This window comes from Phodopus roborovskii, unplaced genomic scaffold (assembly GCF_943737965.1).
Source record: "Phodopus roborovskii unplaced genomic scaffold, PHOROB, whole genome shotgun sequence".
Classification (NCBI taxonomy): domain Eukaryota; kingdom Metazoa; phylum Chordata; class Mammalia; order Rodentia; family Cricetidae; genus Phodopus; species Phodopus roborovskii.
This window is the reverse complement of record NW_026126469.1, coordinates 11,609,316-11,631,138: the sequence shown is the minus strand read 5'-3', so window position 1 is coordinate 11,631,138 and position 21,823 is coordinate 11,609,316. Positions and strand designations below refer to the sequence as shown.

Below are 21,823 nucleotides of genomic sequence, written 5' to 3'. Positions count from 1 at the left end.
TAAGTATTGATCACCTGATTACCTCTGATCCAACATCCGCATAAGTGTTTCAAAAATAATTTCCCCAGCCAAATGTAGATCTGTCTTTCTCCACATTACTGAGATGAATTACAAGCTTTCACTGGATTTTATCTTGTATAGTAGTTGTGTACTTCTGCGCTGCTCTCCCTTCCTTATAGCTCAGAACAAGGAAAGCATGTTGTAACCCAGTAGCTGCTACTGCCTATTATGGTGATTGTGTAGGGCATGTGCTGAATAAAACATGTCTGTTTGGCCTGTTCTGTCTTCCTTTTCTAGATTTGTTACTAAAACTCCCCAGAGTCTCTTCTTTGATTTTTCCAACACCTACTGTGGTATTTTGAATGTGGTTGGCTCCCCATTATCCCAAAAGGAGATGTGGCCTTGTTGGAGGAAGTGTGTCACTGTGGGGGTGGGATTTGAGGTCTCCTGTGCTCAAACTACTCCCAGTGTCCTTTCTTACAAGACGAGGAACACTCAGTTACTCCTCCAGCACCTTGTCTGCCTGCATGCCACCATACTCCCTGCCATGATGATGATGAATGGAACCTCTGAAACTGTAAATGAGCCACCTCAATTAAATGTTTTCCTTCATAACAGTTGCCATGGTCATGGTGTCTCTTCACAGCAACAGAAACTCTAAGACACCTACAGATCCTCTTTCCTTTGGTTCTTCCAACACCTATATACCTGTGCTCACGCACCAACACCATCAGAACAGTGTTCCATTATGAATGCCCCATCCTTCCACCTGGCTCTCCCTTCTATTATTTACTCAAACCAGACAAGGCCCACAACATCAGTGTAAGAATCTAACCAATGTCATTGAAAACCTATACCCAATGGAAGGTAAACAAGCTACCTCACTTTATTAATTGCCAGAAATAAAAGAATGGTGGATTTCCAAATAACACAACACAAGGAGCACACATTATTGATAATCTATAGGCTGTCTTTATTCTTTGTATCTTTGTTTCATTTTTCCCTTCTCCTACTGTGTACCCATCTGTCTGTTTTCAGCTATCCATCTTTCAAAGCCTATACCCAAGATTATTTCAATTTTGAACTTTCTCTCTTCACTCCTGCTAGATTTGATAAGTCTTTCTCTGTATTCCTGCTGTATCCTTACAACAACTCAAAGCTTTTCTTTTCAAATCTGACATTCCCCTGCCTTTGTCCATGCCCATAAGCCTTGTCTGACTTATTTTGTCACTAATCAGCTCTAGACCTTGCACATACAAACCCTCCAAGAGACACATACATGTTGTAAGATACACATACATATTGAGTTATCTCCCCCGAGAAGAAAGGAAACTGGATTCCTAGTCCTAAAGTCCACAATACAGTTTTTGAAAATCAAATGGGTGAAAAAAAACCCCATAGTCTTCACCCACCTGAAAGATCATTAGCTCTGTCAAATCTAACATCTGACAATACATGCCTTACACCATGTTGCTGTAGGCATAGACACCATCATTGCTGTTCATACATATTACATTCCAAGTAAATGGGTAGGTATGACAATTGATGAAAACAACTCTTAATATTGAACTTATTTATAGTTTCACAGGAGAGAGAGGCAGTCTGATGAGTGTGCTGTTAAAACTCTAGGAACTTGGCAGCAGCCTGTGTTCAGGAATTCCCCCTGCTCTGCATTTTAATGCTGATGTGATTTGTAGACATCACCATTTAATGAGGCACACAGCTGTGCAAAAAAGAGCAGGAGGTGGAGTTTGGCAATTAAGAGCCAACAAGCAATCTGGCAACCCCATCCCCTGGAATTTCCCTAACTCTGTCAAGCCACCCTCCTTCCTTATCCCACCTTGCTCTAGCCCAAGGAGAACCAGGCACTCTCTGAGACGAACACTTCAATAGCATAAATAACTATGTAGAGTCTGAAGTTCATCTTGCCCTTGAACTCGTCTTTAGCAAGTGTATTTTTGTAAGTCCGGGAACTACAGTTGGATGAACAGGGAAGGTAAAATAAGAAATGATACAAATGCGTAGCTAAAAGTGAAATGGAAACATTGAGAGGAGCTAAAAGGAAATCTCCTTGGTTAATGTTATAAATCATTTATTTTAATTAAATTAGCTCCACCCTTTCCTATTTTAGCTGCAAACAGCAGTTTCCACAGCAGCAGTTTGAAAGCTGAGAAACTTGTCTGGGGTCCTGTGCAGCTGAAGTTGGTAGCTCAGTTCAAATCCTAGCTTGGTCTATATTGATCCCAGGATTCAAATACGTTACTTCATTCCTTCCACGATATGGAGATAATACCTACCCCAAGGAGGGAGAGTTGCCTCACAAACTCCATTCACAAAGGGCTCTCAGGGAGTGTTTTCTTTTTCTCAGCAGCCCTTCCCCTAACACGTGCACAGATATCCACGACATGAGTGTATATTCTAAATCTAGTGATAATAGGAAGAAAGGAAAGAAAAAAGGAAGGAAGGAAGGAAAGAAAGAAAGGAAAGAAAGAAGAAAGGAAGAAGGAAGGAAGAGAAAAAACCTTGCTTTAAAAAATAAAATCAATATTTAATAACTGTGTGTCAAACAACATAACTTTTTTGGTATTACTAAGTAAGGATCTGATTACTTCGTCTTTGTTTCAAATGATTCAACACATTTATAGATATAAGGACTTCTTCAATGATATAATATTCCCATGAAGAATAATGAGCAAACACTCTGTCTTGTGAACAAAGAAGGCAGGAAACAAGGCTGTTGCGAGGTCCACATATTAAGAGAGAACTATAGTACTTGGGTTTTGTCATTTTTTTAATGTAGCTGTCCTTCTTGTAAATGGCTCACCCATGCACCTCCTCTTTAAAATGTGTCCACTTTTAGAATCACAGCTTGGAGAAGAGAGCAATGGTCTACAGAGACATTCATTAGGGAAAACAATTTTTAAAGCATCTGTATTTCACAAAGATGTTTTCTTCTAAGAGGAAATTATAAACTATTAGGGCTGGGGAGATTGCCCAGCTGCTTAACCTTGCTGCTCTTCCAAAGGACCCAAGTTTGTTTCCTACCCCATGTCCAGCAGCTCACAACTCCAGCTCTAGAGGCTCTAACACTTCTGGCCTCCTCAGACATACATGCCTATATATAATTTTAAAAATAGAATACATAACAAAAGGAGCATTGATGGGGGATTCCTTCTGTATGCATGTTTCTCTTATTGGTTGATGAATGAAACACTGATTGGCCAATAGCCAGGCAGGAAGCATAGGCGGGGCTACCAGACAAGGAGAAAGGCTGGGGAGAGGAAGAGAGACAAGCCACGAAGAGAGATGCCATGCTGCCCAAGGAGTAACATGCTGGATTACAGTAAGCTGCAGCCTCGTGGCTATACATAGATTAATAGAAATGGGTTAATAAGGCAGAACTAGCCAATAATAAGCCTGAGCCATTGGCCAAACATTTTATATTTAAGTCTTTGTATACTTATTTGGGGCAAAGTGGCTGTGGGGACCAGGCAGAACAGAAACCTCCATCTTCAGAGCATGGTTCTGCACACTTGTAATTTCTGCTCTCAGAAGGCTCAGGAGAAAGGTGATAAGTATAGGCCAACCTGAGCTACATAGCAAGACTGTCTCAAAAATAATGTAAGTTTTTCTTGTTTTCAATTCAGACAAGATTAACTACTGCTTTAAATATATAAGAAATGTTTCTGTTGAAATAAATATAAATGCTAATATGACAATACATAAAAACACATCATGCAGCAAGCTAATAGTTTTAAGTGGAAAAAAATCAAATCTACATAACTAAATGGATACATTATAGTAACTTATTTGGAGGGTGTGACCAGATTGCTTTCTTTGGGAACTATATAATAGTACATTGATGCTCTAAAATTGCTTACATACAATGTTTAAGACTGTGATTAATCTATTCAAACACACGGAGATAGGAAAATGGCACTAAGTCTGTTGACCTGGGTTCAACTCCCACATTTCACATGGTAGACAAAGAGAAGCAAGTCTCCTGAGTTCTTCTGTGACCTCCCACACATATGCCAGGGAATCTACTTTAGAGAGCTGCGAAGTGTTGCTCCTTAAATATGGCGCTGGCTTCCACCTTCCACCTTCCAGATGGCGAGCGCTCTCTGTCATAAACAAGTCCTTATTTAGCTAAGCCTTTTCAGCTTGCTTGCTTCTGTATAAGAGCAGCCTATCTGCAGGGTCCACGTGGCTCCCTAGGGTTGGTCAGCGCAAGGGGATTTAAGCCTGTGCAGTGTTTCCCCGGGGTCAGAAGAAGAAGCATGTTCAAGGATCCTGATTAAACTGCTAGAAGAAGATCTCTCCTGAGTTGCGTTTTTCCTTGCTGGTCAAGGTTGGGAGCGACAATCTACATCCTTGCCACACATATAAAATAAATCTCTCCAATCAAAAATGATGAAAACTGCCTTTACACGTGCCTCCATCTATTCTTGTTTACTGTGATAACGCAACATATTTTCTATGTCTCTTATAAACTTTACTAGAAATGCTCGCATGTCATGCTGTTTGGGTTTTGCCTCCACAGCTAAGAGTTATTTGGGCCAGTGGTGAAATTTACTGACCAAACTGAGTGCTCTTGTGTACCATTAGAATTTACATTTTGGAATAAAGCATATGGATAACAGAGCAACAACAACAACAAAAATCAAGCTTCAGCTGACAAAGGGAAGAATTAAAACGATAGATTGTGCTTTTTTTGTTCAAAACAACAGGTTGTTTTCATAAGTGGATATATTCCTCATGACAACTACAACTGGCAGGAAAAAATGTTTGCTCCAAATGTGAAGTTAAAAGATAGTACATAGTCATTTGAAGTCAGTGTTGGTAAACACTTCCCAAGCACTAGATATTGTCACGGCTGCTTCAAGTCTATTTTCCAATCTGTTGATTCAGATCAGGAAAGCAATTTGGCAGCTTAGAAAACAAAGAGAAAGAAAGTGAAAACAGCAATGGAGGCCGCTGATACAGGAATAAACAGCATGCCGTAGGATGACAAAACCAGACCCCACTGCATGGGGTGTAGGTATGTAGTGCCTTAGGAAACTCTGGGATTTATTTGTTGATGCGGCCATTTGTGTGTTTTGTTTCTGTGTGCCTGGAAGTGCAATAAGTTAAGCAGACAGTAACTTTATTATAGCTAGTGCTAAAAATATTAGAAACCTGAATTAAAGTATAGTTAAGATTCACTTTGAATTGAGCATAATCTTACATGAGTCCATTTTAAAAGTTTTACAGACAGGTTCTAAATTTTCCTTCCTGATTTTAAATTTATTATGGTAGTGATTTTAGTACTTAAGGTATTAATATTAATATTTAGGATATGTTTTAAAGGTAATCATTTCCTAGCATAATGATCTAATTTTTGCTTAATGAAAAGTAATAAAATATGTAAAAGAGCAAAGATGTTATTCTATAGCTACAAATACATCCTTATCCTTTGACATAGCAAGCCTGTTTGGGATTCCCTTATTTACAAAGGTAAATCTTTAAAACAACAAAATAAACATATGATTGTACTTGTATTAACAGTAACATAATGGATTTAACTCTCCTAAACTGCACTTTAAATATTGATTTTAGAACATTAGGCTTAATATATTTAGATAAATCTATACAAGACACTATTAAAGATAGAAGTAAAATGATCATAGTGGTAAATTCACAAAATGTATATGTGATAGATTGAAGCAATGTACTTTACCTATGCTCTCATTACAGATACTCAAGCATGCCAGCATCTGGCTAGACTTTGGAAGGGAATAAGAAAATAGCACTGTTTAATATGCCTGAATGATAAAACAGATTATTTTTTAAAAGCTATCAGTTTTAGCTAATGTGATATAGCTATTAAGTATGATTATATGATTCTAAAATGCAATCAATGTTGATAATAATTATCAGCAAAGCTAAGATGTTTAATCTTCACATGTACTGCTAAAGTCTTATGAAAGAGCTAGCAAGAGAGCCATTTCAAAGAACTGTAACAAAACAAACAAACAAAAAAAAAAAACAAAAAAACAAAACAGGCGACTGACTTTGTGAAGGGCTTCGTGCAGAGAGAGGAAATGAAGCAATACAATGCAGATCTTTCCTCCTGGATTTGGGCTGACTTGTGGTTTCCATTTGTGGGTTAGGGGTTTGGAGTCAGAACTACTCCCAAATTAAAGAATATTCTAAGTCATCTGTCTGGCCCTTACCTAGTAAAGCTATAGATGGCATGTGGCCTTCTGGCTTGACAGCATGGCTTTTGATCTAGCTAGCTACATAGAATCTAGTTGATATGGGGGCTGATTTGTATATACCATGGGGAGACAGGGAATCCACAGGCCAAAAATAGAAATCATTGTCAGAACAACACAAACAAACAAATAATAAGAAAACAGAAAAATACAATTAAGGACTAAGGTCACAGTGTTATGCCTTGTCCCCTAATGTTCCTAAGCCTTTTGTGTTTTGTAAAATTAATGCTTTTTATTATGCTCCTGCTGTGAGCATACTATGTGTAGGAGAAAGCCTGAGGGGCTGAGAGGAAGAGCATGCATGGCACAGTCCAGTTTGGCATACAGATGTTCTCAGCTAAGGTGTAATGGGGCAGGTGGGAGAAGATGGCCTCTTTACAGAAAATGTCTGCATCAAATGTTGCCGAGTCTTAGCCTTTCTTTGGGCTATCCCACTGCCCTGCAGTGTACCAGGTTCTGTTAAAGGACTGTATCACCGTTCCACAGTGCACATGAATGTTCTTCGTCACATGAGCAGTTTCTGAGGACAGGAGATCCCCTTTCAGTTCTGAACTAGTGACCTCTCCTATCACTTGGTAAAAAGGCTACACACCTTGGCTCTCTAGCATACCCACAAGAGGAGGTTTCTTTTGCTCATGGAGAAAAAAATCAGCACAGCACACTTCTGTTTACATTTCAAAACATAAAACTGTGCCATCCAATACACAGCATTTTAAGAACTCCACATCTTTCCCACCTACTTCAGTTTCTGATTAGCCATGGATGAGCACCATGCCCATGGTTAGTAAGAGAGGCAGCTATGAGCTAAAGTACAATTCCATGCATCAGAATCACATGTGTTAGATAGTGCCAATCACACTGATTTTTTTTTCCTTTGCTTCCTTTCTTTCTTTCTTCTTGGAAAAAAGCAGAAATACCTAGGCAGTTGTTTCTATGATATCTAATAATTGATGTTATAGCAATTTCTTTTAAAACTACATGTATGCTAAACATTTCTAATCATTTCTTCCAGTTATAGTATGGACTTAAATTTATCAATATGTAAGTTTCTCTGGCACAACTGGGAGAAGGGACATATTTGAGAAGTGACAGATTTAACTCTCCCAGGCACAATTATTTAATTCTTCCAACAGAATCTCCTAGAAAACCATAACTGTTAGCAGCGCAAAGGCCCACTGAATCAACATGTGTATGGGTTTGGGTTGAAACTTAAGTATTTCTCACAATCTTTGCTACACAATTCAAATGTTTTGCCAAGGGTCAAATTTCTGGGTTCTCAGGTGATCAGAGGCCAAAGGGGCTTCAGAGGACATCTTGTCTAACTGACCTGTGTTTATTCGGTGCCATCAGCTTTGGAGGGCATCTTGTCTAATTCATTTGTGTTTATCCAACACCATCGTGAACAGCAGCTAGACTTTGCTCATTTAAATTGTCTGCTTCCCAGTCAAATTTCACTGGAAGCAAAAAAGTGCTCAATTACAGAAAAGGAATGACATCACAGCCTAGGTAACTGTCTCTGTCCTCCACAAGATCGAGTCCCACAGACATGTCCAAGGACCCAGTGTCAGAGATACAAGAAGTCCTTGGTTACTTTATCCCATTCCCACTCTCAGCTGGCTGTGCATGGATGGCTGTTTCCAGAAACATGAATCCACCTGGAAGCGATTATACCATTCTTGTAGTCTTCATATTCATTCTAAAAGTTAGGATTTCACAGTATACAATTAATTTATGGGAAAATGTGGTATTTAGCACAGTTTTAATTAATGTACATAAAAAGTAATGCCTGAATACCTGTAGAGACTTAAACATTTGTTTGATGTTTTAGTTTCTGCTTTTCTTTCCAAAAACTATGAAAAGTCCTCAGTACAATTTTATCTTATTTGTTCATTTGGTTATTTATGGGTATGGGGAATTGAGCCCAGAGCCTCAGCTTTCTGTGAACAGGGTCTTTTTCCTGAACAATACCTCAGCTCCAAATCCCTTTATTAATAAGAATTCTGCTATTGTGAGAAACTGCTATTTTATTGAGAAATTAAGATAACAAAACCCTCGTTGTTGTTGATTTCTGCTCCAACTTAACAATACTATAAACTAAACACCATGTGTTACTTTATTTAACATTTCTATTAACCTTATGAGATAGGTTTTATTTTTATACCCATTTTGTATGTGGGGAAGCAGACACTCAAATTTCCCAAGGGATCCTTCCAAAAAAAGGAGTATGTAAATTGTCCTAATGAAATTCCTCTTGTGTCTACACATCACAGCTTCCCAGAATGTTACATTATTGGAATATCTACCACCAAATGGATGATGGTAGTGTATAGAGAAACAGTATGTGAGCTCGAAAATACTTGAGGAAAATCATACAACTGAGTAGACATAATTTTAAAGTCACAACATTTTATAAATATGGAGCACTGTATTTCTGGGAATTTTTATTCTGCCTCTCGAGGAGAAAGAAGCGATAAGAAAATATGAATCTTTCTAGATGGCTGACTGGATTTATTAGAATTTACAAAACTTACATGGGTGAGAGATTTTACACACTTTCTACTTATCTGAACTTTCTTTTAGCACTTCCAAGTTGCCCTAACTGTTTGCTAAACTCTACAAGAACTAAATTCAGCAGACATTTTGGCAGGGTGAGAGTTGTGCACTCCACACAGTGACAGCTGCTCATGCAGGGCAGAAATCTACCCACAGTCGGTTTTGTGTGGAGGGCTCCTTTAAGCTCTTACTGAGGAAAGCGTGGACAAAGAGCCTTGTCTTTTCTTCAACCTCAGGGAGACAGATTTCACTTCAGTCAAGCACAGCAATTACCATCATGGAACTGTGACAAGTGCATGGAGGAAAGAATAGAAGGGACAATGACAGCACGTACTAGGGGTCTAAACCTCGTATCAAAGTATGCTTCCCCGAGATGGTGACATTTAAACTGAGCTCTGAACAATAAGTAGATGTTATCTGAGAGTGAGGCTGTCTCGAAGGCTGGGGGAACTGCTTTGTAAGCTATGGGTGGCTTCACATGGGAAGCAGTGGGAACTCGAGGTTGAAAAGGTAATTTGATGTTATATGGAGAACAAGAAAAAAGAACATTCTTGAATAAAAAATAGCATGAATCAATATGCCCTTAACACACCTCTTTAATTCCAAGTGGAACACACACATGCAAACTCTCACAAGCACACACACACACACACACAAACACACACACACTTTTCCACCTTAGGTTGTATTTACCCAGACAAATGTCCGCCAACTAGTACTGGCCATATATGTATGATGTTTCTAATACACACTGGCTTACTGACATTTTAGTTTTTATCACCCATATTTACAGAAGACTAGATTGACATGAATGTAAAATCTGATTAGTGAATGGAATGAGCTTCCTATAGACTGGTGATCCATATATGAACACACCCTTCTCTGGGACAGGCACCAGGAAAGCTTTTAATTCATATGTAAGTTGCTGTCAGGTACTGTCTAGTGAGTGAGGTATCTTGAAGGTCTCCAATTAACCACAGAGAGACCCTTTCAGAAGCCAAAGTGAGGTTGCATAAGCAGTTGGCCACTATGTAAAGGACTTGTGTACTGGCCTCAGCTTTTCTAAGAACTTGTCATGTGATCCTGGCTAAGTCAGTCATGGTCACTTTTTAAGCTTCTGGTTCCTGCTCCTTGAAGGAAAGATATGATGGCGATGCTCTAAAGTCTTCCATGGAGCCCTGGCCATGACCAACACACATTTCGGGTGTTAATGTATCACCGGGCCATTCTTTGCATTAGTATAAAGGATCTGACATTTGAAAGTTACTTGTGTTGAAAAGCCTAAAGGTTTCTACCCTCATCTTTTCTTTCATGCATCAGTCTCACTGGCGGTTACTTGCATCATCTTTTATTTTTCCAATGGGCAGGCTTCAGTCCAAGACCCCAAAAAGTAGCACCAGTAACCCAGGTTTCTGGATGTAGGGTATGAGTGTTAGAGTCAGCTGGTGTCCTAGTTCTGCCCTGGTACTCACCAGCTGCCTGGCCAGACCTAAGTGTTCCCCTCCACAAAGTGAAGCAGTGATGACACCTGCTTTATAGATAGAAAGGTGTGGTTGTGAGCACCTGAATGAAGCACAGTGCCCAGCGCTCCGACTGTTGATGGTGTGCATGCTTTAGCTGCTTGTTCTTTAATATGCATCATTTCTAATACTGTTAAAAAAATACCCCAAGGTAGAATTTGTCTCAGTCACTTTGTGGAAGAGAACCTTAGACAGCATTCTCATTTCCAAAATTAGCTTTCAAATGATGGAGATGAGATTCAGGTCCAAGCCTGTTCTCCTCCATCTTGACTCACTACCTTGTTAAAAACAGTACAGCAGCCATGGCAACCTGCTGCATGACAGCTCACCCTTCTTTTCTGTGGTGCCTGCCCTGCTCATCACACCTTTGCCTGGTAGCTTTGAGGCCCAGGCAGAGAACATTTTGTGGAGTGCAGTGAGTTTCCAATTTAGTTTCTGAATAAGAGAAGAATTTCAGGCATTGGAGTAAAGGTGATTTACCAATCAACCCCACCCTCCAACAAGTCAAGAAAATAGGGAGAGAATCTATGATGGCAAGTGAAAAGATCCTTAAAGCCCCAAACTTCCAGAGAGGCCCCAGGATTTCAAATGGAATCATTTGGGCTTGGAAGGAAGTTGGTTTCAAAAATACCTTTGGAAAGTTAAGAATCATTCAATAAATATCTGCTGGAGTTTATGTCTGATGTGTCTCATTAGATCAAAACTTGTAAGCCCCCACTCCAAGAATCTTCCAAAACTACAAAACCACTTAGAAGCTTAGTAAATTACCCCTGATCCAGCTCTCTCTAGAACCAAGAACTCTAATAAGACGTCCATTCAGCAGGTTTCAATAGTCAAAACAGCCTTGGGGACTAATCCAGAGTTCTAAAGGATGTCTTAAGCCATTGGAGATAATGCACTTGCCCTTGGAAACTCCAGAGTGTGGAAAAGCCACAAACTCAAATTGCTAAGGTTAAACTGTGCATGGGGCTCTTCATCTACCCAGGAAAAGAAGTAAAGGAAAAGCTAGAAGAAAACATCAAAGTGCCACCTCAGATTCAGGAGTACATTCAACCAGTCATCCTAGAACAACCATGTGGCATGCATTATCACCCCTGCTTGTACAAAGTGGAGCACAAAACAAGGAATCACCTATCCAAAGCCACCTTAGCCTGGAAAAGGAGGATCGAGCTCCATGTGGGCAGCTGCAGGTCCAGACCTCCTTCACTGTCTTGTGTGTTAGCTCTACCTCTGTCTCCATTGTCTACTCAACATTAAAAGGATATCTAACCCTCATGTTCCTGAAACTCTCTTACCCATCCTCACCTCTAGGCTCTTGAAAGATGGTTTTGAATATACAGTTAGACTTTCCTTTCATCTTTTACTCACATTGTATATGTCTCACTTACATCTCTACTTTAATTTCTATCTTTCATTGTGTCCCTTTAGAATCCTGACAGAAATTTCCAAAGTCTTCATAAGCTGACACAACCAAACTTCTTTCCTCTCTCTCTCTCTCTCTCTCTCTCTCTCTCTCCCTCTTCCCTTCCCTCCCTCCTTTCTTCCTTCCTTCCTTTTTTTTGTTTCTTTTTTGAGACAGGGTTTCTCTGTGTAGCCTGGCTATCATGGAACTTGCTTTGCAGACCAGGCTGTCCTTGAACTCACAGAGATCCACCTGTCTCTCCATCCCAAATGCTGGAATTAAAGGCATGTGCCACTATCACTCAGCTAAACAGAAATTTCTTAAACCATTTTGGGTATATATAACTGTTAAATAGCACAAACTAGACAGATAACTCTGAAGCCGAAATTTTTCTCAAAATGTGATACAATAAGAATGATAAAAATAATAATGGCCAGTAAGGAAAGTTATCCACAGCATTGGCTAAAACTTGCTGTAGCTCCCTCAGAATGCTTCATAAACAATTGGTTGTTTAATATTGACATTAATTATAAGGTGGGTATAATTATCTTCTCATTTTCCTATTTGGGAAACTGTGTCCTAGGAAGTGTGCAAAACTTGCTGGAGCAATAATCTGGTAGCATGAGAGAACAAGAGGTATATTTAAAGTAATTAATAATAAGAGCCTTGTTCTCTGACCTCCATCATCAGAGATGTGGAAAGATAATGGTCCCCAAGTTCATCTTGCTATTAAACATAATTCTAATCTCTGTTCTTAAAATATTTTGTTTTCCATAAATTTTTTGGCTTGGGCAGTTCTTGATAATATGCTTAATCTTCTTTATTGACATATTTTTTGTGATATATTCATTTTAAGTATGGTGGACATTAATATGACCCAAGGCTTCCTACATTCCCAGCAGTGGATACTGCGATTTACTCTCATCTTAATAATCCTTAAGTTTACCTATGAAAAATTCCAATGATGCAAAGGAGATCACAATCTCAACTCTAAGAATGGAGGGTCTGTGTATCTAGCTATTTGTTTCTAGTTCTGTGTGTCACCTCTTTGTAATAGAGTGCATCGGTACCAAGATGAAAATAGAAGATTTCTCCAGAAGACACAAAGAGACCTTGACATCTTACTGTACCATAGCGGCCCATAGCCAGGAGTCTGTGGGCCTGAATGTCAGTGCACAGGTAGGTAGGCCTTGGAATCTGTGGTCTGAATGCCAGTGGCACATTCTTGTATAGTACCTGTCTATTTACATATCTGATGTTGGCATTGTGCAGTTCAGTTAGAGATCTGTCTGTGCTTTGCTGGCTTTTGCAATGAGCAATTCTGTTTCTACATGCAGTTCTGGGACATCAGTTAGTACTAAGGAGGCAGTGCCAACATGAAAATCCAATGAAACAGTGTTATTGGCCTGCCTTAGAGAGAATTATTCTATAAAGGCCAGTTGGCACCATGTTTTCATAATACTTGAGTTACTTCATGCAGGACCATATCAGGAAGCCATCCTGCTGCTCTTCTTGCTTAGCACAGGCTGCCTTCCTGGCACTATTTAACAATCTCAATTAGAAAATTCGAAAGAATCATATTTAGGAGCCTCTGGGAAGGCATTTTGACTCCAGTTATTTTGCAACTTGTTGATTCACCACTTATCAGGCTCACTGCAGACACTTCAAATGTCCAACACAGATTAAGCAGTGAAGGCCTCTGAAAAGACAATTTATCTACACAGCCCTGAAACCAGACAAGTGATTCCCCATCACCATACATAACCCTTGTTCCTCAAACAAGACAGAGCTGAAACTGAGCTGATGAAGCTAATGTTAGTTAAAGTCTGAACTGGTACACGTTTGTGTAAATCATTACAACTGATATTTAATTAGCTATGTCATGCTGACATCTAAATAAAAGGCCTGCTTTATAAATTTTTAAGTCAAAGTAAGAATTCAAATTCTCTCTAATATAGAAATTAATCAATGAAAACCAAGGCTTGTATGAGTACAGTGATATCAGAGTACCCATGTTTATAATTTTACAAATGCTTGAGTATTGGCTTTTACATATATACTGGAACCCTTATTTTGCTTCAAAGATATCAAGTTTGTGTTTGCAGAGTATGGTTAAGTTTGACTTTCCTAATATTTACTCATTGTGAACTTTTTAATATATTTACTTTGAAGAGAGATTTCACCTCTCGCAATGAACTGATGACACTTCCATTAAAATCCAATGCTTTATAGCCATTTGAACCCTGCCTTTTGGTGCCTCCCCAAGTCCACCCCGAAATAGTAAGAATGCATCTACCTTCTTTCTGCTTGTCATCAAACCCAGAGCCTCACACATACCAAAAACATACTCTATTACTCAAATACATACCCAGATCTGTGTATGGATTTTTAATTCAAATTGGATACAAAAAGTTAAAATATTTTTACCAGATATCATACTAACATATTGACTGGTTGATTTTCTGATACGAAACAATTTCAAAATTAAGAGCAGCTTCACAGGGTTGCTATAGTCTTAAAATAAGCAAGTAACTGTGCGCATAGATCCTTACTATGCTGCACGAAGGGTTGACAGAAAAACTTGCCTATCATTCACAAGAAAAAGAATCAGTTTGACGTAAGCAGGGGTTGTGCTGGCCATTGTATCATTTTGTGTCTACTGCCAACCACACAGTACATGGTGAACTTAGAATGACTGAGTTCTATGTTTGTCTTCACCAGATTTTTCCGTGCTACGGCAAAATGCCTGGCAGAACCAAGTGAAGGTAGAAAAGACTGGTTTCGGCTCAGAGCTTCAGAGGCTCCAGTTCCTGATGGTGAACATGGCATCATGGAGTAGCAAAGCTCACACCACTATATCCAGGAGGCAGAGAAAGAATGGCCATGCTGGTGAGCTTTCTCCTTTCCTATATCTGGGCACCTTCCCTATGGGATGCTGCTGCCCATCAAACATGACTTCTCTTAATTAGTCCTTGCTAGGATGCCCTCACAGACATACCCAGAGGTGAGCTTTCCTAAACTAGCTATTTCTCATTCCAGTCAATTTGGCAATCAAAATTAACCCATCACAGCATGTATCAGTCATTCCCTTTTATTCTGACATAATTTATGTGAGACATGAATAATAATAGATACTACTTTACATTCCACAGCATGATGGTCCTCTAAGTAAACAAGGGAATATCAATTATTCAACTGTTTCTAAAAACCTACTTTAAGTGATAATTTCAATAAAACCAGTACACCTTTATCACACTGTAAAAAATAATTACAAAGAAATATGGGACTATAAATGATAATATTTCTATAGTTTACGACATTTCTGATCCTCCCTTAAGAGCATCACATACATTAGCATACTTAGTCCTCAAAGAACATGATCTATCATTAGCCTCTTTATAGATACAGAAAATGAAAGAGTAATCAGTATATAGTCTCATAGCTCATTAAAGAATACAGCTGGCTTGGAAAGTCAGACATATCAAGCTTTAAAAATGTAACAACATCATAGCTGGTGAGATGGCTCAGTGTATAATAGTGCTTGCTGGGCAAGTTGGGTGACCTTAGTTTAGATTGCCAGAGCTCCCATAAAAGCTGGGTTCAGTGGCACAAGCATCTCTAGTTCCAGCACACACCCGCTCCATGAGAAGTGGGGGTGTGGAGACGGCTCATGGACCAGCTTGTCTGGGTTTTCAGGAGACCCTGAAAGTGGTCCTCTGATATCCCAACATGTATGTTGTTATTCCTATGTCCACATGCTCACACATGAACAAGCTTATACATCACACACACACATGCACGCAAGCACGCACACACACACACACACACACACACCACATACACACAAGACAATAAATAGACATCATAGCTACTCTGTCATATCTCCTTTGGAGAATTGACCTCTAACCTCTGTCTTAAAGGCAGGAATGACTACTCCCTCTGATTAAGATGAAACACAGTGAGGGGGATGAGAGCATGAAAAGAGGAAGAAATGGGTTGTTGAAGACCAAGAGATATTTCAACTGAAATTCAGTTAAAATAAAAGTGCTGCTGCCCTAAAGCTGAGTCATAGCCCAGGCCCTCTTAAAAATGGATTCATTCTGAGATGGGGTCTCATCACACACTCCCCAAATGTCTTGTGCCTCTGCCTCCACCTAGCTGAGATTCCACATGTGTTCTGCTATGGCCGGCTCTCTAGTTTAGATTCTACTTTTACTGCTTAGTTAGAGCCTACCAAGAGGTAAGTTGTATCATACTCATTTTCAAACACAAATCTTTATTGAAAAATAAAGGAAGAGGAGGAAGAGGAGGGAAGGAAAGATGACAAAGAGGAAATAAGAAAAGGACAAAGAAGGAAAAGAAAGGACAAGGTGGGGCAGGAGGAGAAGGGGGATGCAAGCATGCAAAGGAAAACACACAAGCACATGATCTAAAAGCGAAATCCATGTTTCCAAAGCACTTTGTATTTGTTGAGGAAAATCTTCTGCAAGGTGGTGCTCCTACAGGAGCTCGTTAGAGTCACAATTGTACCTGCTCATGGCTGCTGTGTGCCCTAAGGTGAGGAGTGCTAGAATTAATACTTCCATGGTAAGGACCACAGCCACTTTCAAAACCAATTGGAACAGCACAAAGTGGGTGAGTTGTGGTAGAATAGTTAGATCCGGAGATCCCATGCTGTAGTCCAATCATTAACTAGTGTGGCTGTGAGCAGCCCACACTCTGGGACATTTTGAATATAAGCATCTCTGGCCAGGTGAGCTAATGATCTATTCAAATGGTTTGGTTCTCAGTACAATGGTCCATAGTTCTCTTAGATACCTAATTAAGAAATCAGCTTGTTTATAAAGCAAATGGCAATAGAGTTGCAGAGGATACCAATAGCCAGGTAGGAACTGGCTGATGCTTTACACACCAGGGACTGATATTTCGCCCCTCTAAGCATGTTTTCCTTTTACAGATGGCAACCAAGGAACATGCGTGAGGAATTCCCCATTGAAGGCACGTTAGGAAATGTGTGGCCACATTTCTGCTTGACAGAGCTAATTATAATGTCATTAGGGGAATATTTTGTTTTAAGAAAATTCAAACTGTAGAGTACTATGAAGGTGTTTTGTCTATCCTCCTCTTCTACGTTAGAGATGAGCAATCTGAGACCTAGAATGAGGATATACTTTAACTCGGTCCCAGGATGTAAGCACCTGGATACAATTTGGGGATATTGCCATATACATATATTTTACAAGCACTGTAGGTTTACTGACAGAATCACAAATTCTTCAGATGAAGACATTTTTGTTGTAGCCCAGGTTGACAATACTTCTACCCATGGCCTTGATCAAGTTAGATGCCTGGTGCTATGATTTCAAGAGTTTGTTTCCACTGTTTGATACTCCAGTTTCTTCAATTTGAAGTGAAGAAGCACCGGTTAGCTCTGGTGTTGCAAGAGTCTTAATTGAAGGGAGAGTAAGATGTCTAAGGCAATAGCTTCCACTCTAATAAGCAGTCAGAGCTAAACACACCTTTTCTGAAAGAGAAGTCTCCTAAGATCTCTCTCAATACATCTAAGTAGAAGAACACAGTGCTCCTGGCTAAGTCCTGGGGCATGACAGGTGAGGATAGATACACTAAAGTGCTCTGGATATCAGGTTTTCCATCAGTTTCCTTTCCAAGGCCAGTGGCCATAAACTTTTGAAGGCTTGAACCCTATCAGCAGCCACATCTCTTCTTGCAGTAGAGCGGTGATAAGGTCTCTTAAATTTCGAAAGAGAATGAGGCAGGAAGTAGTTTCAGAGCCAGAGGACACAGAACAGCTGTTTTCAGGCACAGGGGCGGTGTCACCAATACTGCCAGGGTCAGCAGTGCTTGTGAACTATCTCCTCTCAAGCAAGAAGCATCTGTTTGTGCCTGAGGAGCCTTCCCCAAGCACACAAGCACTGGAATAAATCTGCCAGATCTTAGGGAAGAGCACACCCTCCCCTCACATTCACCCATAGCAATCCTGAAGTTTGTGACCTGACAGTGGAAGGCTAACTTGAATTATATCCCCTCTTCTTGGTCTCAAGTTACTCATCGCCAACATGTGTCTGTGAGAGAGGGGAGTTGGACAGGCTCAGCCAGGAAGTGTTTTGGGCTTGAAGACTTTACTTTAGTGAATCTTTCCTAAAACTAAAGTACTTCTTGAAACACTTTTTTTTTTTCTGATCTTCTCTTTTATCTTTTTTTTTTCTTTAGGTGGGGGGTCAGTGAACTTTATTGATGGTATTCTGAATTGGGAGGGCCCCCTCTTGTTTTTATGCTCTTACTGGGGTGGGTAGCCCAGGGCTTCTTACTCCCTGGAAACCATATAGGCCACAAGGTCCCTCACTCTGTTGTTCTAACCATATTCTTTGTCATACAAAGAAATGAGCTTTATGTCATCACTGAGAGCAATGCCAGCTCCAGCATCAAAGGTGGAAAAGTAGGCTTCGTTGTTAACATTGCAAGAGACAACTTTGTCTTTGGGATAGCTCAAGATGATAGCTCAAGATGCCCTTAAGTGGGTCCTCAGATCCCTGTGTTAGCATCTTCTTAATGTCGTCATACTCGGCAGTTGTCTCCAGGTTGTGACCTGTCAGATTCATGACAAACACATAAGGTCATGCCAGTGATCTTCTCTTTCAGCCCTGAATGACCTTGATTACAGCCTTGGCAGCACCAGTGGGTACACATATGATGTTCTGGGTAGACCCAAAACCATCATGCCACAGCTTCCCAGAGGGGAAGTCAGGAAGCTCTGGCGTTATATTTACCACTCATGTTTTTTTTTTTTTTTTTTTTTTTTTTTTGTTTTAATTTAGTCTTAGCAAGCTTTCTTAGTCCAGAAATAAAGGAAGCCACAGTAATGTTCTTCTGTCTATTAGGTATAGGATGCTAAGGTGTTTGTCCTAAAATGAGGACTATTTGCTATGTTACACATGGATTCTTTGAACAGTGCCTCATGCCACCAGAGACAGTTCTTTACCTAGCCATTTTCATGCAGAATGTGTCACTGTCTTCCAGTTCCAGCTCAGACTTGAGAAGTAGAAGTTGTATGTTGGAGATACACACACAAACACATATATACACGTGTGTATTTTGTGTGTGTATAACTATAACCCATATATTATGTATTTTATTATTTAATATATGTATTTTGATACATACAATACCATATATTTAATATGTATATTTTAATCATGAAAACAGGACTGCATAGATGGGGCCTGGTCTTGAACTCAGAGCACACTCTCCCTCCCTTTCCTACAGTGATGAGTCATAGCTATGCACCCTCTCTCTTTGTCCTGTCCTCTCCAAAATCAAACAATCAGGAAAACTTCCATTCTAACTCTTCACATTGTAGGATCAGACTGTAAGTCACATTGTCAAGGGTGGAGAGTCCCCAGGCCAGTGCTGCTGAGTACAGTGCCAGGACGTTGTGTATGCTGCTCCATCCTCTTCATTTGTCGCCTAGACAGTTTATGTATTGCTGGCCTTACTGTTTTGTGAAGATCAAATATGTTGGTGGTTCTCAACCCAGGGGTCATGACCTCTTTGGGGATCTGATGACCCTTTCACAAGGGTCGCCTAAGCCATCTGCATATCATAAATTCACAACATGATTCATAACAGTAGCAAAATTACAGTTATGAACTAGCTACGGAAATAACTTTAAGGTTGGAGGGTGACCACAACGTGTGAGACTGTATTAAGGGGCTGCAGCATAGGGAAAGTGGAGAACCATTGAAATACTTCATGCATGATTCTTCCTCCTGCCTTTAAGGGTTAGATGACAGAAGACCCAGCTCTAAACAATTGCACAAGACATCCCATTGTGCAGAAAAGCCATTTGAGAAAGGCATTTCCTTTCCTTTCTTCTCCTTCCTAGCCTTCTTCCTTTCTTCCACTGAACATATGTTCATGGAGGACTGAAAGTGAGACAGTTGTAGAAGTAGATAAGATACCCATGTTTCACTGGCATTCACAGGAAGTGAAGCACTCTGGGAAGTTCAGGGTGAGTGATTCAGGAATGCTGATGAACTAGGAAACCATGAAGCCAAGCCTTAGGGAACAGAATGAGTACCACAGGGAAGCTGAAGAGCAAGGAAACCATGAAGCCAGGCCATAGGGAACAGAAGCTGGGATGAGAAGAAAAGGGCCTGATGACCAAGAAGGACAATGTTGGAACTTTACAAAACAGAGTGAGTCAAAAACAAGAAGCTAAACTCATAAGGAAGCTAAAATCAGTATCCCCAACCCATGGACTCCACAGCATTAATTTTTTAAAACACGAACAGCTCTCCTCAACCCTTTCCTCCATCCATTTCCTATGTTTACTCCTTTTTAAGAAAGTCTCTGAGCTGAGGGTAATCAACCTACCGATTCTGTCTTCTTTATTGGCCACATCTAAAAATTAATCTTACATGTTTGGGGAAAAAATGTCAGAACATTCACCAGAGCCCATTTGACTCTTCTTGTTTCTAGTTTCCCTGGAGTCTATCATATTTTGTTGTCATTTTAGTGTATCTTATATTAGTCTATCCCAATTTGATTGTCTATTTATTTCTATCACATAACATTATCTATCTATTTATCTATATATCTATATATATGTATATTTCCTCACTATAAAAATGTCAAAGGCACAAATTACAGAGGGAGGTATGAGTTACCTATTTATTTATATTTCTATCCTCAGAATTAGCATCATTAGTAATTTTTCTTTATATACACCTACATACTTAGATTCCCTAAATATCTATGGTGCTTCATGTCATCCATACATTGTCATTTTACCCTCAACTCCTCTCCCTTCAGAAACATAATGAACCCACTTTTCTCAAAATTCTGCTTTATGCAAATCACTGTGTCTGCATGAATGTCTCCATTTTTAATACCCCCATTCTATGCTTTTAGCCCTTCCAATGTAGACTTCATCACTCTATGAGCTCCACCCTCAACATACTCAATTCATCTGGGCACTACAACATTTACAACCTGTATTAGAATCCATCAAGTCTCCTCCAGATTGTAGGTTTTTTACTACAATGAATGTATCAGGCTGAATTCACTATTTCTGTACATAGCACAGTGCCTAGCTTACCAGAAATCTTAAATGAATATTGACTCACTGCAGGAAAGAATAAAGGAGGCAATGAAAGTTTCTTTTCTGGGAAACCCAGTGCCGTGAACTTTATACAGAGTCTGTATCATGGTGTGCATTCTGTTTGCTAATTACAGCCATATTGCCATCACAGTGATATTTTCCCCAACTGTCTCCATGCAGTTGCTGAAGCTGCAAACGGCTTGAATGTAATCAAATCTTCAAACTTTGGATGTAAACCTTTACGCAGCCCATTTTTCATCTTTGGTGACACATCTACATTCTGCGGATATCCTTCTAGTGAGAACACCACACACTTTAATACGTTGAGAACAGGTGCTGAGTTGTTCTTATTCCAGGTCATGCCAGACAGAAATTCTACAGACTGAGAAGCACTGAGCAGGGGCTCGTGACCGGCAGGCTACCACGATGACTTCATGTTCAAGTGTAAAGAGGAGACTGAGTCCCCAGCAAACGATGAAGTCATCGTCTTGGCTTTGTTTGGAAACTCCAATTGTTCGGCTCTATAGTGGGACATTCAATATGCTGAATATGATAGGGGCTGGACCTGACTCACCGAAAACTAAGAAAGAAATACAGCTCTGGTTTTATAGAAATGGCATTTGTTCCTGCTGCCTACTGTGTGTCTGCCACTCTGGCATTTTGTACTTCAGCAAGTGGGTTGTCAAATATTATGTTTCCAAAAGGGAATGAATCGATGAAGCATGTGCTCTAATATGGTGCTAAACAATCACATATATAGAAGGAGTACTACATGGCAGGAAAGAGTTTCGGATATGGCTACATTTTGGTTCTAACCCTTTCAGGACTTAGGCCATATGAGCCTTATATAGGAGCTCTATGCTAGTTTCCTCATCTGTACGTGGGGATGGTAAGAGGATCTTTCTCATGGTTCTGTGGCTAAGTTTAAGTAAGGAGATATGTAGAAAGCACTGACTGTGAGCTCTAGAAC

At 39.8% G+C, this 21,823-nt stretch overlaps 1 protein-coding gene across 2 annotated transcripts in view; it reads right to left on the bottom strand.

Annotated features, from left to right (window-relative positions):
• The window catches only part of Tp63 (tumor protein p63), a 198,849-nt gene that overhangs the window by 142,892 nt on the left and 34,134 nt on the right, over positions 1–21,823 (bottom strand). The gene's annotated exons all lie outside the window — the stretch shown is intronic.